Here is an 18,850-nt window from a genome sequence, read left to right on the forward strand (position 1 = left end):
AGTCTGCCACTTCAGTTTTTTCAGCATCTCTGTGACGCTCTCCCACGTTCCAAACAAACCTATGACCAATCACGCTGCTCTTCTCCGTATGCATTTACGGTGTTTGTAACCAGACTCCCTTGTAGACTGCTTGCATTTCCCTGGTATTCTACCAATAAGCCGAAGCGTTCCAATCATCTTACCTACAACTGAGTGTACGTGATCGTGTCCTGCGGCGCGGTTTTACAAAGCGTATATTTGGTCACAAATTTAGCGACGTATGAACCATAGAGAGCGTTCTATTTCCAAGTGTAGAAATCAACCAATCTAAAGCAATAGTTATAATTCATTTCGCAGCAATATTTGTGACTGTGCGTATTATAGTCTATGTGCCACGGTCGGACGAATACTTTGTGGAGTCACTGTACTCCCGTTTGCAACAGCCCCTTCACCTGTGCTCTTCGACGCGGTCGCACACTGCCATCCATTAAAATGAAGTCAGAGCTGAATGCACCCCTCAAAAGACACACCTGGGGACAGAACACAATGATACAACAAGTTTGACCGGAGAGTGCAGCGTGTTCAAACATTCAGAAATAGGTGAGGCCACATGATATTATGCCTCCACACACAATAACAAATGGTTCAAATGGCTCTGAGGACTATGGGACTTAACATCTGAGGTCATCAGTCCCCTAGAACTTAGAATTACTTAAACATAACTAACCTAAGGACATCAGACACATCCATGCCCGAGGCACGATTCGAACCTGTGACCGTAGCGGTCGTGTGGATCCAGACTGAAGCACCTAGAAAATTAGAAATAAATGTACATTACTCACATTCTGTCAGCATATAAAACTATCTGACATGAGTACATGTCGTCAAAATGCACCCTTTTGAAAATGGCCATAAGGCCGAAATTGCAGTAGTAACAATAAATACTTTATACAGTCAACGGCCACTATGATGTCTTTTAAGAAACCCAACCATGATAAGTTAATCAAATGTATGCCTAGCCAGGCATATGGGATATTACTGCACTACCAACGAACCAAGAATAAACTAAGTAATGTACATTTATCTCCAACTTTGATAACTGTGCTACTTGTCACCTCAGTGTGCCATAGCAGTTCGTTCTACATGTATAGTGCAAGTTTCATCGAGCTATGTCACTTAGCTGTGACACATCATGCGGTATAGTTACTTTCGTTCCTAAGTATTGCACCCCATTGTATGTCCCATAATTCTAAACATTTCGGGCTGTGAGATATCAGTTTACAGTACCATGCACATATCTGGCGGTCGTTGCAAATTAGAACGACCAGCGTTTTTTTCGTGTCTCGCAGCCCGCTTCGTTCCCCCATAGCATACTGTTGCTACAAATAGGGCAATTTCTTTCACATAGCGAATGTAGAAATTCACGGACTCATTTTCAATACTAGGCTCTCTTATTTCTGTACCTATCCCTTCCCGTATCAGTGTGTTGTGATCCACCGTGAAAGCATTTTGGAAGACGTAAGCTATCAGTTACAGCTTCGTTTCATAATATGGTCTTACGTTTCGTTGTTGTTGTTGTGGTCTTCAGTCCTGACACTGGTTTGATGCAGCTCTCCATGCTACTCTATCTTGCGCACTCTTCTTCATCTCCCAGTACCTACTGCAACCTACATCCTCCTGAATCTGTTTAGTGTATTCATCTCTTGGTCTCCCTCTACGATTTTTACCCTCCACGCTGCCCTCCAATACTAAATTGGTGATCCATTGATGCCTCAGAATATGCCCTAACAATGGATCCCTTCTTTTAGTCAAGTTGTGCCACAAATTTCTCTTATCTCCAATTCTATTCAATACCTCCTCATTAGTTATGTGATCTACCCATCTAATCTTCAGCACTCTTCTGTAGCACCACATTTCGAAAGCTTCTATTCTCGTCTAAACTGTTTATAGTCCATGTTTCACTTCCATACATGGCTACACTCCATACAAATACTTTCAGAAACGACTTCCTGACACTTAAATCTATTTTCGATGTTAACAAATTTCTCTTCTTCAGAAACGCTTTCCTTGCAATTGCCAGTCTACATTTTATATCCTCTTTACTTCGACCATCATCAGTTTCGTTACCATTGTGTTTTACTTCGTACCAGTCACCGATTGTTCGCAGGACCAAAAGTTTTTCAGATTCTTTTGTGTCTAATTCATTAAATCTTTTCGCATCCCGTCGGTATGATATTTTGATATTGTTCGCTATTTATTTCAGCAGAGGTCCTGCTTCGTTTAAATACGGCACAAAGTTTTATCAGTTTTTATCGTTACTTTCTAGAACTGGTAACAACCACTGTCTGTCGTTCCAGTCTCTTCTCTTTCTCATACGAGCTTTGGTCATCACCTGAGGTCAATGGTAATTTGGATAGAGGCATTAATGAATTTCTTTTCAGGCAATAGTACCTTGCCACAATTTGTTTTAGAACCTATTTATTCCAGCGTGATAAATGTCTTCTACTGCTTGCTAGAGACTACTGTTTGCTGACTTTAATGCAACCAGGTAAATTTACGGAACCAGCTGAAAATTTGGACCTGAATTAGAATCAGCCTCTTTGAGATTAATCCACTCAAAAATACGACAATAACTTGTGTTGATACTTTTGTCAATGCCCCCATTTTGGCACCATTTATATGTGCATTTTATTAGGCCCACTCTGGAAGCTAATTAAGTGTTGATACATTTTTTATGTTATTCGACTTGGGAAGTTATTTTACCTTATGTTGACGTACTAACTATAAAAGTTGCCAGTGAGTAGAGTAAGTTATTTTCGATCTGTATCGGTCCCCGAGGAACTCTCAGAATACCCCTCACGCAAAGGCTAACACGACAACACTCACAAGTGGTTTTTACCAGCGATATGTGTGACCGAGATACCGGCGTTATCACGAGAAATATTGTGATGCTTCTTCCCCGTATCTGATTACCGCAGATGCCAAACGGACTATCACGAATCACTCCAAAAAAACTGGTGTTGTGGATTAGATAACAATATAGTTCGTTTTTTATTGCTTTCTTGTACCACATCTTCGCAACCAGACTTTTAATGATGTTACCGACTAGTCATATACGAAAAAAATAGGTCAAATTACTCCAGGAGTTTCAGATTTATTAGTATTTCGTAATTCAGCCGATTAAAACGGCACTTCTATTGGGTTACTTTATAGTCCGTCTATCAGTTTGTTAAGATCCTTTTTTCTTAGAAACAGGTGGATGTATGAAGTTGAAATATATGTAAAATACGAGTGTGAGTCGATTATTTTCCGCAGTTTAGTTACATTTTTGTTTATTTTGGTGGTACTGTCGTTTTACGTTGAAGAGGCATGCTTTGTTTATTTGTTGTTATATCTTTCCAATTTTCAAGCTGCTAGGTTAGTTTCGCTATCGCTGCCGTGCTGCTGCCGCTGTCTATTTGCACCAAAAAAGAGCAACGTTCAGTTATCAGCTTTTTGTTGTCGGAAGGCGTATCAGGGGCCGACATTCATCGAAGACTTTCGGTACGGTACGGGATTAGTATTTTGAACATGCACTTACATATTATACGTATAGCTACCGTACTGTAACGCCCTAATGTGACTTAAAGCTGCAGCCAGGTTTTATTATTTTATTGTATTTATTCCTTTAACACATTATGTTGAGCATAGAGTTGCGACGAACGACCACCATCTTGAATGAGATTTTTCAGCGAAGTGTGCGCTGATATGAAACTTTCTGGTACAATAAAACTGTGTGCCGGACCGAGACTCGAACTCGGGACATTTTGTTTGGAAGGTAGGAGACGAGGTACTGGCGGAATTACAGCTGTGAAGAGGGGGCGTGAGTCGTCTTTGGGTAGCTCTGTTGGTAGAGCACTTACCTGCGAAAGGAAAAGGTCCCGAGTTCGAGTTTCGGTCTGGCGCACAGTTTTAATCTGCCAGGAAGCTTCAGGTCACCATCTTCTACTTGTATTCTGACTTCTTCCAATACTATTTCTTGCTGTTGATCTTCCTTGCTTCTGGTCTTTCGGTTCAACTGATCGTCTCCGCGTCATTTTGGGTCTGCCTCGTTACAGTCGTTCCAGCGTGGTAAAATAAAGTGCTTCCTTCGCAGTATGTTTATTTGGTCTCCTAAGTGTATGTCATAATCACCTCCACTTCCTGCTTCTTATTTGCAGCTCAGTTGGCCTGTAGCTGTTTCTTTCCTAGAGTATTTCGTTAGAAATGGCATTTGGTCACCGTATCTCCAGGATGTACCTCAGACATCTGTTGTTGAATGTCCGCAGCTGTCTGGATTAGCTGCTTTGCCACTTCCCGTATGTCACATCCAATACAAGCACAGATTTTACATTACTTTCAAATATCCGCAATTTGGAATTTCTTTCGGTCTCCAAATAGAGCGCAGACTTGTAAAAGCGCCTTCGGCTTTGTTGATGCGGCTATTAGTGTCCTCTGTTGTACCATCATATGGCTTCTAAGGTAGCAAAACGTCTCCACCCTTTGGCTTAAGCTGTGCGGTGTTGTTGTCACTTGCCCGCACTTCTTTTGTTTTCTGGGCATTAACTTTGAAACCGACTTTCATCTCCGCAGATTTCTGGCCTTCTAGTTTCTGTTTCATGTGGTTAAGGCTGTGGGACAGAAGGCAAATGTCATCTGCAAAAGCTAGCACTTCTAGATGTGTTCCATTGCTCGATTTTATTCCTCTGACTTCATCCGTTGCTTGCTCTATTACAAGATTCAGTACTGTGTTAAATGGCATCGGTGAAAGCATGCAGCCTTGCTTAACTCCTGTGTTCACTGCTATTGCATCTTAAAGCAGACTTCGATGTTGAATCTGGCACGTGTATTTTTCATACATGCACTTGACAAGAGGAATTATTTTCTTACGAATTCCGAAAGTTTACAGTGAGCTCCTTGTTTTTGTTCTAACCATAATTCTGTTTAGTGAGCTCCTTGTTTTTGTTTTAACCATAATTCTGTTTTTGTTCTAATTATACTGTCTAAGGCCTTTTCAAAGTCTGCAAACAGCATGTAAAGCGGTGACTGGTATTCATATGAATATTCAACTATTATTCCCAAGGTGTTTATCTGGTCAATGCAAGTATTGTGATGTATTATACGGTCAACCGAATAATACGTAACATCAAATATACAGTTAACCGAAAATGCATTCGCTATGTCACATTTACAGCCGTCAGTATACAGCCACCTCTAGATATTCGTACTTCAACCGATCTAACAAAAAGTTATAACAGTTGGTAACCTGATTTAACACCAAGTTTGACAAAAGAAGGTGCATTCAGGGGAAAGTAGGTATAAGAGTATAATTAATACGCTATTCTGTACAGATGTACGCAAAAAGTAACCACTAGAACTACAAATAAAGCATTCTTATTATTTTTTGTATATTTTACCATTTCAAACTAAAGTCACCGATGACACGTAGGAAAACTCCAGCTTCATTCAGTCATCCATTCTGAACAAACTGCATCGTTAACGACCGCATTTTCTCTACGAATCTTCTTAAATACTAAATTGTTCTTTTTTAAAAGTCATTCAGTAACTTCTCACTTTGGCGAAACTTTTCAATGCCCATACTAACAGCGAATAGCTTGACTTTTTCTAAGCAAGTAGCGCCCTACAGATATGTTTCGTCTTCTACACGGGCTAAGCCACATCAGTAAGCATTCTCCAAGAACTCGGAACTTACCTCACCGCGTGCGCTTCTTCGCGCTTTACGGTACTTTTTCGGCGTTCTCACCCTTCTGCTTGAGAATTTCCGAGAGAGCGCGGATGACGGGTTACCGAAACCTGTACTTGTATTCTTTTTTTAACTCTTTGGTCAAATGTTCGAGCGAACCGAAAAGAAGAATCCCTAGAAAATACACAATGGACTTTTGACCGAGTAGCATAAAGAAGAGTGACAGATGGAGAAATAGGGTATAAGGTGACCAGCGCAGAGGCTAGTTTTGCAAAAAAAAAAATGATTTTATTGCCCGAAAGTAATCAGGGTAATTCGGAAAAACTTAATTAGTGACTGAAGGGAAAATTTTAGTCCGAATTTTCATAGCCGACCTAAGAGCGGAAAATGTAGAAATGCCGTATCAAACAGACCAGTTGAGGTCTAGTTATGCAGAAACGGTTTAACTGCTTGAACGTATTAAGAAGAACTGAGAACAGCTTAATTAGTGATTTGAAGAGAAATTGGAATTTTTCACGAACAGATGCTACTAGCTATGCAAATAAAACCCATAAAAGTTCATTTCTTCAAGGTCTAGCTATTTTGCTCATATAAATTTACATTGTTGTGTTGTTTAAATGTCAAGAAGGATTCCTTCAATTCAAATGCTAAATGTAGGCCATTTCGAGAACAAAACACGCTAGGAAGGCAAATGAGACGTCAAAAAGTAAATCTGTTCATAACATAGCTATTTCGAGTCTCAGCATGATTAGTCCCATTGGTTTGGTATTTAACTGCCAAAGTACTTTTCTTCTATCCAGCTAATGAATTAAGGGGATTTCCAGAATGGAAGACGGTTTTAAAGAACTGCACATACGGTTCACGTCCACGCTGTCGCGGCATGCTACCAGTGTTAAAGACTGCGATGGAGCTCCGTATGCCACGGCAAACTGGCTGACACTGACGGCGGCGGTGCACAAATGCTGCGCAGCTAGCGCCATTCGACGGCCAACACCGCGGTTCCTGGTGTGTCTGCTGTGCCGTGCGTGTGAACATTGCTTGTACAGCCCTCTCGCAGTGTCCGGAGCAAGTATGGTGGGTCTGACACACCGGTGTCAATGTGTTCTTTTTTCCATTTCCAGGAGTGTACAAATGCGCTTTCACTGTATTACCAAAGATAACTCGCTGCTTTGCGTCCATGATCTCTGGAGTATCGACAGCTGTCCACACAGGGCCTCGTTCGTAAATAACACACATGCTGCTGTGGACTGTAAATCATCAGCATTCCGTCTTGCAGTTGGCCAATAGAAGCAGGAACGTGCAGAGATTAAAGCCTACGCCCCCGGCAGAACTCTCAGAACCACCCCGCACCCCCCCCCCCCCCCCCAAACACACATTCTGCGTAAAACAACCTTTCTGCATTTTTCCTATGCAAATTCGGTATGTAAGTCTAAAAAAAATGGAGAATTGCTAGAAGAACTCGCACTCTGTGGTCTGTATGTGATACACTGTCGAGAGCCACAATAATCACTTATTGCAGTGCGGAGCGCTGGAAGAGACTCACTGAGGTTCTGGAATGTACCGACACGGGTACGGAGCCATGTCGAGTCCAACCCCACGGCCAGCTGCTCTAGATAGTCCAAATGGCTCTGAGCACTATGGGACTCAACATCTGAGGTCATCAATCCCCTAGAACCTAGAACTACTTAAACCTAACTAACCTAAGGACATCACACCCACCCATGCCCGAGGCAGGATTCGAACTTACGACCACAGCAGCAGCGTGGTTCCGGACTGAAGCGCCTAGAACCGCTCGGTCACAGCGGCCGGCAGCTGCGCTAGATTTCTCGGTTGAGCTTCCAAGGCGCGAACTCCCCGATCGAGGTGGTCCCACATATTTCGATTGCGTTTTAACCCGAGGAGTTTGGTGGGCAGGTGCGTTCGGTAAACTCAGTCTGGCGCTTTTCCGAACCAAGCAAGTTCACTGAGAGCTGAGTGACATGTCGCGCTGTCCTGTCCATCGTGCTCAGGACAAACAAACAGGATGTAGGGGTGGGCGTGGTCCCCTAGGATAGATGTTTATTTGTGTTGATTGAGTGTGCCTTCCAGAATGACGAGATCACCCAGAGAATCCCACGCAAACATTTCCCAGAGCATAACGCTCTCTCCTCCAGCCTAGACCCTCCTTACGATTGTTGCAGGATGTTTGCTTTCAGGTGTTTCACGCCATACAGGCCAAGAGCTATGTATCCTGTGGAGCATAAAATGTGTCTGCAAAGTCCAGCTGGTGCCACTCAGTGGACGTCCTGGTGCGGTATGGGCCTGCACATTCCGGCATTCGTGGCTCAAAAATGGGTCAGGTGGCTCTAAGCACCATCAGACTTAACATGTGAGGTCATCAGTCCCCTAGACTTAGAACTACCTCAACCTAACTAAGGACATCACACATATCCATGCCCAAGGCTGCATTCTAACCTGCTACCGTACCAGAAGCGCGGGTCCAGACTGAAGCGCCTATAACCGCTCGCTCGGTCACAGCGGCCGGCGCATTCGTGGCCGATGAATAGCAGGCGCCTGCTGCAGAGGCCCATACGCAGCAATGCTTACTGAGTGGTAATTTTGGAGACTCTGCTGGTAGCCCCTAGGTTCATCTTGGCGGTCAGTTGCTCAAAAGTTGCGTTCTAACCTCCCGTACACGTTTCTGTAGTTGTCTTTTACCCATGTCGACTATGGCCCATGATGCACCACAATTTCCCCTTCACCCGTGTAGGGTAGGTCCATTTTGCCATTCACAGTGCAATTTAACCACGACCATACGAGAACAGTTTACAAACTTAGCGGCTTTGAAAATGCTTCCATGCTTGCCCCAAAATCCATTGATCATACCCGTTTGATCATCAGACAAATCGCTTCACTCCCGCATTAAGACGACCGCACTGGTTTCCGCGTCCGTCCGACGCACTACACTACTGGCCATTAAAATTGCTACACCAAGAAGAAATGTAGATGATAAACGGGTATTCATTGGGCAAATATAATATACTAGAACTGACATGCGATTACATTTTCACCCAATTTGGATGCATGGATCCTGAGAAATCAGTACCCAGAACAACCACCTCTGGCCGTAATAACTGACTTGATACGCCTGGGCATTGAGTCAAACAGAGCTTGGATGGCGTGTACAGGTACAGTTGCCCTTGCAGCTTCAACACGATACCACAGTTCATCAAGAGTAGTGACTGGCGTATTGTGACGAACCAGTTGCTAGGCCACCATTGACCAGTCGTTTTCAATTGGTGAGACATCTGGAGAATGTGCTGGCCAGGGCAGCAGTCGAACATTTTCTATATCCAGAAAGGCCTGTACAGGACCTGCAACATGCGGTCGTGCATTATCCTGCTGAAATGTATGATTTCACAGGGATCGAATGAAGGGTAGTGCTACGGGTTGTAACACATCTGAAATGTAACGTCCACTGTTCAAAGTGCCGTCAATGCGAGCACGAGGTGACTGATGGCACCACATACCATCATGCCAGGTGATACGCCAGTACGGCGATGACGAATACACGCTTCCAATGTGCGTTTACCGCGATGTCGCCAAACACGATGAGACCATCATGATGCTGTAAACAGAATCTGGATTCTTCCGAAAAAATGATGTCTTGCCGTATGTGCACCCAGGTTCGTCATTGAGTACACCATCGCAGGCGCTCATGTCTGTGATGCAGCGTCAACGGTAACCGCAGGCATGGACTCCGAGCTAATAGTCCATGCTGCTGCAAACGTCGTCGAACTGTTCATGCAGATGGTTGTTGTCTTGCAAACGTCCCCATCTGTTGACTCAGGAATCGAAACGTGGCTGCAAGATCCGCTACAGCCATGCGGATAAGATGCGTGTCATCTCGACTGCTAGTGATACGAGGGATCCAGCACCGCGTTCCGTATTACCCTCCTGAACCCACCGATTCCATATTCTGCTAACAGTCATTGGATCTCGACGAACGCGAGCAGCAATGTAGCGATACGATAAACCGCAATGGCGATAGGCTACAATCCGACCTTTATGAAAGTCGGAAACGTGATGGTACGCATTTCTCCTCCTTACACGAGGCATCACAACAACGTTTCACCAGGCAACGCCGGTCAGCTGCTGTTTGTGTATGAGAAATCGGTTGGAAACTTTCGTCATGTCAGCACGTTGTAGGTGTCGAAACCGGTGCCAACCTTGTGATAAAGCTCTGAAAAACTAATCATTTGCATATCACAGCATCTTCTTCCTGTCGGTTAAATTTCGCCTCTGTAGCACGTCATCTTCGTGGTGTAGCATTTTTAATGGCCAGTAGTGTATTTCAGTCGATGTTGCTTGTCTGTTAGCACTGACAACTCTACACACACACCGCTGCTCTCGGTCGTTAAGTGAAGGCCGTCGGCCACTGCGTTGTCCCTGGTGAGGGGTAATGCCTGCGATTTGGTATTCCCAGAACAATATTGCCACTGTGGTTCTCGGGATATTGATTTCCTTAACTATTTCGAAATGGAATATCCCATGCGTCTACTTCCAAATACCACACTGCGTTCAAAGTCTGTTAATTCCCGTCTTACTGCCATAATAAAGCCGGTAAGCTTTTCGCATGAATCAGCTGATTACAAATGACAGCTCTGCTAATCCACTGCCCTTTTATACCTTGTGTACGCATTACTACAGCCATCTGTATACCGGCATGTCGCTATCCCATGGGTTTTGGCACCTCAGCATATTTCCGGCAGTACCTCGTCTTCTACATTTCCTTTCACCTGCCTCGACATGACTAGATGTTTGTACTGTCCTCATCATTTCATCATCATTCATGATAGTGGTGAGATAGGACTGAGTAGAAATTGGGAATTTGTACGGAGCCTGATAACCGCGTAGTTGAGCGCCCACAGTCCAAACATCATCAGCATCATCCTACCCTTCTGACTTCGCAGAAGTTCTACTGTGCCACTTGCGGGACAAGCACTTCTGGAAGAAAGGATACTGCGGAGACGTGTGTCATGTTTCCAGAATGAAATTTTCAATAGTGTGATTTTACTTCAATCAAGAGCTTGGACATGTAGAGAAAATTAATCATATATCCTCTCTTCAGGGATTCTAGACCCGCAGGAGAACTTCTGTGAAGTTTGGAAGGTAGGAGACGAGGTAATGTCGGAAGTAAAGCTGTGAGGACAGGGCATGAGTCGTGCTTGGGCAGCTCAGTTGGTAGAGCACTTGCCCGCGAAAGGCAAAGGTCCCGAGCTGGAGTCTCGCTCCGGCACACAGTTTTAATCTGCCAGGAAGTTTGATATCACCACACACTCCGCTGCAGAGTTTCATCCTAAAGTATGATAGCACTCGAGCAACACGTAGTGATAGGTTCAAATGGTTCAAACGGCTCTGAGCACTATGGGACTCTACTGCTGTGGTCATAAGTCCCCTAGGATGTAGAACTACTTAAACCTAACTAACCTAAGGATATCACACACATCCATGCCCGAGGCAGGATTCGAACCTGCGACCGTGGCAGTCGCGCGGTTCCGGACTGAGCACCTAGAACCGCTAGACCACCGCGGCCGGCAGTGATAGGATGTAACTTCTCGGCGACTGCGACGTGGAGTCTTCCTCTTCAATTTCAACAAAATATGTCGTAAATTTCTTCTTGAAACCAAAGAAACAAAACTAGCTGATGCACGTGAAGAAAAACGAAAAACTAAGTACCACCCTATACTCACATCGTCTGCATGTATTCTGTCAGACGTTATAATCTTCCGTGCTCTGACCAGCATTGCATTCTCTGAGAATAATTTACGATCTGCACTTCCCACTCTGCACGAGTGTTGGCGTTATTTGTAGCGCTGAAGCCAAATATCAGTTGCTGAGTTGTTAACGCTATCTGTAGCTGGTCCTCCATACTCCTAATCTCTCTGAGTGGATGTGATTGTTCACTGCTAGGACTCCCTAATGGCAGCAACCTTATCGTAGCTGTGCTCGATATCAAGGTCATGATTGTTCAAAGGCGGCGTTGGTGAGACTATCAACTCTTCGCTTCGCCGGGCTTCAAGGCCTCGTCGAAGTCAAGGTCATCGATGGCACAGGTATCTGCCAGTATTGCAGAGGTTGATGCATGTCGCTGCATCAAAAGTTTGGGCAGGCAGTCTTAAAGCATCATTTCCTCACTTCACGCTAATCTAACTACTATGGATGGTCTTTCAGACCGATATAGTTTTTGTCGTGTGATATTTCACAAACCCTTGTGAGGTGAGGAAGACTCTTCTGTGTACCTTCCTATTGGAGGAAGAAATCCGGCAGTGTTTCTGCAATTTGTTTCTTATTTTTTGGCCTTGAGAAGTCTCACAAACGTAACATTGTGTCTGCGCTTCGTGTATTTGTCAATCGTTAACGTTTCTCCGTGTCGAGGAAAGCTAGACCTTCTATGCAGCGTCTTCTATGCAAGACGGATATGAGTCTTCAACAGCGCCTTAATGAATTCCCAGATGAAGACTTTGATGACTGTGATAATGTCCCCGATTTCGAGTTTTTAGTGATGACGATACTTATTCGGAAAAGGAAAGTGATGAAGATGTGACAGGTGATGACGATGGAGAAGCGTATGTCTTCGGTAAGAACAGAAAGATGTTTCCGATCGAGGAAATAGAAGCCGCTAACTTACGTAAAAACACGGCAACTCAACACTGTGTTGCAGCTGCATGGACTGCAACAGTCTCGGAGAAACCTTGCTGTTTTGAAGATATGGCCCTCAAACACAGAAATAATATTTTGAAAAATGAAACACATCAGCCTTTTGTTGTCCTTGTTTGAAATCGAAAACAAGGTATCGGTGTCAACATTGTGGTGTTCCGATTCGGCTGAAGAATTGTAGGAGGGCCTGCGTGAAATGCCTTAAAATAATACCTGAGGAAATTACTTACTTCTTGATTTTTAAACTGAAATATGACAAAATTTCTTCCTTGGCAGAATTATGGGGTGAAATAATCGCTATAAGGCTGAAACAGTGAGTAGTAAACTCAAAGGTGATTCCAACTACAATTTGTCATAACTGAAATGTGTTTTTCCATACAGTCATGTTAGGAAGAGCGGTAACTATGTGTTGTTATTTTAGTAATACATAAAATAAAAATAAACTGCAAATTTTGTTGTGTTATAGTTTTCAAAGTATTTAAAATTCTGCATTGTTTAAAAAATGCAAATTTCCATAACGTCTGTTTCCACGAAGTGTTTCGAACAACATGAAGTCATGAAAATATGTACTCACCAAAACAGAGGCTATACACATGAAAAATAAAGGGGCAGTCTGAGAGAACCTTCCATAGTAACTGTGTTCTTGCCAAAATCCATAGTGGCTAAGGGTTCACAGCCATTCGTGCTAGTGGTCACAATTTCTATTTATTGTTATACTAGATTTTTTGACTGTGCCTTGCCCACATATGAGTTCAACACATATATTGCGCACACCTCCTCCTTCCCCTCTCTGTCCTCTTTCTCCCTCTGTCTGTCCACCTCTTCTTCCTACCTCCCACTGTCTCTGCCTCTTCATCTCCTCCTCCCTCTCTCTTTGTCCATTTCCACCAACCACTCTATCTAACCATTTCTCCCCCCCCCCCTTTCGCCTCTCACCTTCCCTTTCTCTTTCCATCTCCACCTCCCTCTCCTCATTTTCCAACTGCCCAGTACCCCTCATGCATTTCTCCTCCTCCCCTCTCTTTGTCCACTTCCTCCTCCCTTCTGTCCATCCTCGGCCAAGCTCATTGGCATATGTACCTCCAGTACAGTTGAGTGAAGCCCTGACATGCATGACACGCAACATGATTTGAAAAACATTTATTTTCCCCTGATGCCATAATGCAAAGCAAGATACCTCTCATGCACGACAACCTGCATATCAGGTCCTGGAAAACCATTTCTTGCCCCTGACATGTAGACAACCCTGCAAAGCAGATGGATTCGGTAGGCCGATACTCTTCCCTCACAACTTGCCTATCATTCAGGGCAGCATGTATACCAGGAGCTGAAGAAGATGCATTTTTGCCCCTGTTCTGCTGCTACTGGAGCTGGGAGATTATAAACCCCACAGGGATGATACTCATGAGGCCTGCGGTTTTTGTGCTACATTTGGTCCATATCGATACAGGATTTGAGATCAGATTTGGACATGACCATTGCCTGAGCAAACTCGAGAACGATCACATAGATAATGTTGTGAGGAAACCAAACCAAAGACTGCGATTTATTGGCAGAAGACTTAGAACATGTAACAAATCTACTAAAGAGACTGCTTACACCACGTTAGTATGTCCTCTTCTGTAGTACTGCTGTGTGGTGTAGGATCCGCAACAGATAGGACTGAAGGATAACATCGAAAAAGTTCAGAGAACAGCAACTGGTTTCCAATGATCGTGGTGTAAGGGAGAGAGTGCTTCCGATATGATAAGTGAAGTGTCAGTCAATAAAATAAATGCGTATTTCACTGCGGCAAGACCTTCTCAAGATATTTCGGTCACCAACTTTCTTCTCAGAGTGTGAAAATATATTGTGGGCGTTCGCCTACATAGGGAGAAATGATCAGCATAATAATGTAAGAGAAATCAGAGCTTGCTCGGAAAAATTTAAGTGTTCGTTTTTCCCGCACTCTGTTCGAGAGTGGGGTAGAAAGCTGATTCGATTAACCATCTGCGAGACACTTAATTGTGAATTGCACAGTAATCATGTAAATGTAGGGTAACAGCGGTATTTTTAAAAAGCCGCTATGTTCTTTCCTGCCTTTCGTAAGGTCAAACAGCTGAAGGATTGAAAGAATCCCAAAAACATGAGTAGCAGATGTTGTTGTTGTTGTCTTCAGTCCTGCGACTGGTTTGATGCAGCTCTCCATGCTACCCTATCCTGTGCAAGCTGCTTCATCTCCCAGTACAAACTGCAACCTACATCTTTCTGAATCTGCTTAGCGCATTCATCTCTTGGTCTCCCTCTACGATTTTTACCCTCCACGCTGCCCTCCAATACTAAATTGGTCATCCCTTGATGCCTCAGAACATGTCCTACCAACCGATCCCTTCTTCTGGTCAAGTTGTGCCACAAACTTCTCTTCTCCCCAATCCTACTCAATACTTCCTGATTAGTTATGTGATCTACCCATCTAATCTTCAGCATTCTTCTGTAGCACCACATTTCGAAAGCTTCTATTCTCTTCTTGTCCAAACTATTTATCGTCCATGTTTCACTTCCATACATGGCTACACTCCATACAAATACTTTCAGAAATGACTTCCTGACACTTAAATCTATACTCGATGTTAACAAATTTCTCTTCTTCAGAAACGCTTTCCTTGCCATTGCCAGTCTACATTTTATATCCTCTCTACTTCGACCATCATCAGTTATTTTGCTCCCCAAATAGCAAAACTCCTTTACTACTTTGTCTCATTTCCTAATCTAATTCCCTCAGCATCACCCGACTTAATTCGACTACATTCCATTATCCTCGTTTTGCTTTTGTTGATGTTCATCTTATATCCTCCTTTCAAGACACTGACCATTCCGTTCAACTGCTCTTCCAAGTCCTTTGCTGTCTCTGACAGAATTACAATGTCATCGACGAACCTCAAAGTTTTTATTTCTGCTCCATGGATTTTAATACCTACTCCGAATTTTTCTTTTGTTTGCTTTACTGCTTGCTCAATATACAGATTGAATAACATCGGGGAGAGGCTGCAACCCTGTCTTACTCCCTTTCCAACCACTACTTCCCTTTCATGTCCCTCGACTCTTATAACTGCCATCTGGTTTCTATACAAAATGTATATAGCCTTTCGCTCCCTGTATTTTACCTCTGCCACCTTTAGAATTTGAAAGAGAGTATTCCAGTCAACATTGTCAAAAGCCTTCTCTAAGTCTACAAATGCTAGAAACGTAGGTTTGATTTTCCTTCTTCTTCTAAGATAAGTCGTAAGGTCAGTATTGCCTCACGTGTTCCAGTATTTCTACGGAATCCAAACTGATCTTCCCCGAGGTCGCCTTCTTCCAGTTTTTGCATTCGTCTGTAAAGAATTCGTGTTAGTATTTTGCAGCTGTGGCTTATTAAACTGATAGTTCGGTAATTTTCACATCTGTCAACACCTGCTTTCTTTGGGATTTGAATTATTATATTCTTCTTAAAGTCTGAAGGTATTTCGCCTGTTTCATACATCTTGCTCACCAGATGGTACAGATTTGTCAGGACTGGCTCTCCCAAGGCCGTCAGTAGTTCCAATGGAATGTTGTCTACTCCGGAGGCCTTGTTTCGACTCAGGTCTTTCAGTGCTCTGTCATACTCTTCACGCAGTATCGTATCTCCCATTTCATCTTCATCTACATCCTCTTCCATTTCCATAATATTGTCCTTAAGTACATCGCCCTTGTATAGACCCTCTTTATACTCAAGTACATCGCCCTTGTATAGACCCTCTATATACTCCTTCCACCTTTCTGCTTTCCCTTCTTTGCTTAGAACTGGGTTTCCATCTAAGCTCTTGATATTCATACAAGTGGTTCTCTTTTCTCCAAAGGTCTCTTTAATTTTCCTGTAGGCAGTATCTATCTTACCCCTAGTGAAATAAGCCTCTACATCCTTACATTTGTCCTCTAGCCATCCCTGCTTAGCCATTTTGCACTTCCTGTCGATCTCATTTTTGAGACGTTTGTATTCCTTTTTCCCTGCTTCATATACTGAATTTTTATATTTTCTCCTTTCATCAATTAAATTCAATATTTCTTCAGTTACCCAAGGATTTCTACTAGCCCTCGTCTTTTTACCTACTTGATTCTCTGCTGCCTTCACTACTTCATCCCTCAAAGCTACCCATTCATCTTCTACTGTATTTCTTTCCCCCATTTCTGTCAATTGTTCCCTTATGCTCTCCCTGAAACTCTGTACAACCTCTGGTTCTTTAAGTTTATACAGGCCCCATCTCCTTAAATTCCCACCTTTTTGCAGTTTCTTCAGTTTTAATCTACAGTTCATAACCAATAGATTGTGGTCAGAGTCCACATCTGACCCTGGAAATGTCTTACAATTTAAAATCTGGTTCCTAAATCTCTGTCTTACCATTATATAATCTATCTAATACCTTTTAGTATCTCCAGGGTTCTTCCATGTAGCCTCCTTTCACGATTCTGAAACCAAGTGTTAGCTATGATTAAGTTGTGCTCTGTGCAAAATTCTACCAGACGGCTTCCTCTTTCATTTCTTAGCCCCAATCCATTTTCACCTACTACGTTTCCTTCTCTCCCTTTCCCTACACTCGAATTCCAGTCACCCATGACTATTAAATTTTCGTCTCCCTTCACTATCTGAATAATTTCTTTTATTTGATCATACATTTCTTCAATTTCTTCGTCATCTGCAGAGCTAGTTGGCATATAAACTTGTACTACTGTAGTAGGTGTGGGCTTCGTATCTATCTTGGCCACAATAATGCGTTCACTATGCTGTTTGTAGTAGCTTACCCGCATTTCTATTTTCCTATTCATTATTCAACCTACTCCTGCATTACCCCTATTTGATTTTGTGTTTATAACCCTGTAGTCACCTGACCAGAAGTCTTGTTCCTCCTGAAACCGAACTTCACTGATTCCCACTATATCTAACTTTAACCTATCCATTTCCCTTTTTAAATTTTCTAACTTACCTGCCCGATTAAGGGATCTGACATTCCACGCTCCGATCCGTAGAACGCCAGTTTTCTTTCTCAAGATATTTCTTTCTCCTCCCCACCAACGACAAGGTCCATGGTTCATGGCGGGGGGGGGGGGGGGGAGTAGCAGATAGTAATGTAAAATACCTGGGCTTTAATAAGTTGGGGCAAATGCCCAGGATAAATTCCTGGGAAAAGCCCAAAATTGCTAAATACCCAGGAAATCATGCATTTTAAAGATTAATTGGTAGGTGTCACTTATACAAAAATTTTAAACTGATATTTTGTATTGGAAAGTGTGTTTTCCAAAATTATTTCTGTGCTAGTTATTTAACAAAGTTGAAACAGCTGCTTGAGAGTTAGATTATATTATTAGGGGAAATATATTGGACTGCAAACGTAATTATACATTTTAATGATGTTAATTCTTGGAGTAATACGTAATGAAAAAAGAAAACAACACTCAAGTTTAAAAGTAATTCTCAAAATCAAGTATGGTTTATATTAAGTAGGTAACCTGTAGGTAGCATTTCTTACGTATACTATACTAGCGTAAAAATGTTTAAAAAAGTTTATCCATAATGATTTTAATTAGGGTTGAATTATGCTCTGATTCCGGTTCCACGAGTCGAAGAATCGCCGATTCTGTAGGAATCGACTACTATCGGAAGCAAACGATTCCAAGGTCCTCGGCATCGAATATTTGTTATTAAATCTCTTTTATGTTATTATTTATCTTGACAGCATTTCAGTTATACGAAAGTAGATAAAGAAAGGAGAAAAACAGAAAACTATAGTTTGTCTCAGATGTCACTACATCTGACTATAAAGCTATTTTCTTTTTCCACTGACAACAGTGGAACATGTGCCAGATGATAAAATTGTCAGTAATAATTTTGCCATCATTAATAATACTTCAGTAATATTCAGAGATCTGACACAGATTATAAAGTGTGCTACATTAAAAAGCAGTGATCTAAGGACAATGTTTTTCTATATCGCCTCATCACTACACAGCTGTTCAATACAGTGTGTGGCCGGCCGCGGTGGCCGAGCGGTTCTAGGCGCTACAGTCTGGAACCGCGCTACCACTACGGTCGCAGGTTCGAATGTTGCCTCGGGCATGGATGTGTGCGATGTCCTTAGGTTAGTCAGGTTTAAGTAGTTCTAAGTTCTAGGGGACTGATGACCTCAGAAGTTAAGTCCCATAGTGCTGAGAGGCATTTGAACCAATACAGTGTGTGTGTGTGTGTGAGAGAGAGAGAGAGAGAGAGAGAGAGAGTCGAGAGTAGAACTGGTAGAATTATAAACGTGATTATAAATGACAAGCAGGTGTCAGTAACACGCGCCATCCCTTGGTAACTTGGTAATACAGCAAGATGCAAGATGTAATGCCATAAAAAAAAGCTCTCTTTTCTTTCCTTTCTTACTTAGGAAACTTAGCTATGAAGGCAAATAATGA

General features: G+C 42.8%; 1 protein-coding gene across 2 annotated transcripts in view; it reads left to right on the top strand.

Annotated features, from left to right (window-relative positions):
* Window positions 1-18,850, top strand: part of LOC126292265 (luciferin sulfotransferase-like) — a 248,781-nt gene that overhangs the window by 154,669 nt on the left and 75,262 nt on the right. The window lies entirely within an intron of this gene.

This window comes from Schistocerca gregaria, chromosome 9 (assembly GCF_023897955.1).
Source record: "Schistocerca gregaria isolate iqSchGreg1 chromosome 9, iqSchGreg1.2, whole genome shotgun sequence".
In the NCBI taxonomy this organism is placed as follows: domain Eukaryota; kingdom Metazoa; phylum Arthropoda; class Insecta; order Orthoptera; family Acrididae; genus Schistocerca; species Schistocerca gregaria.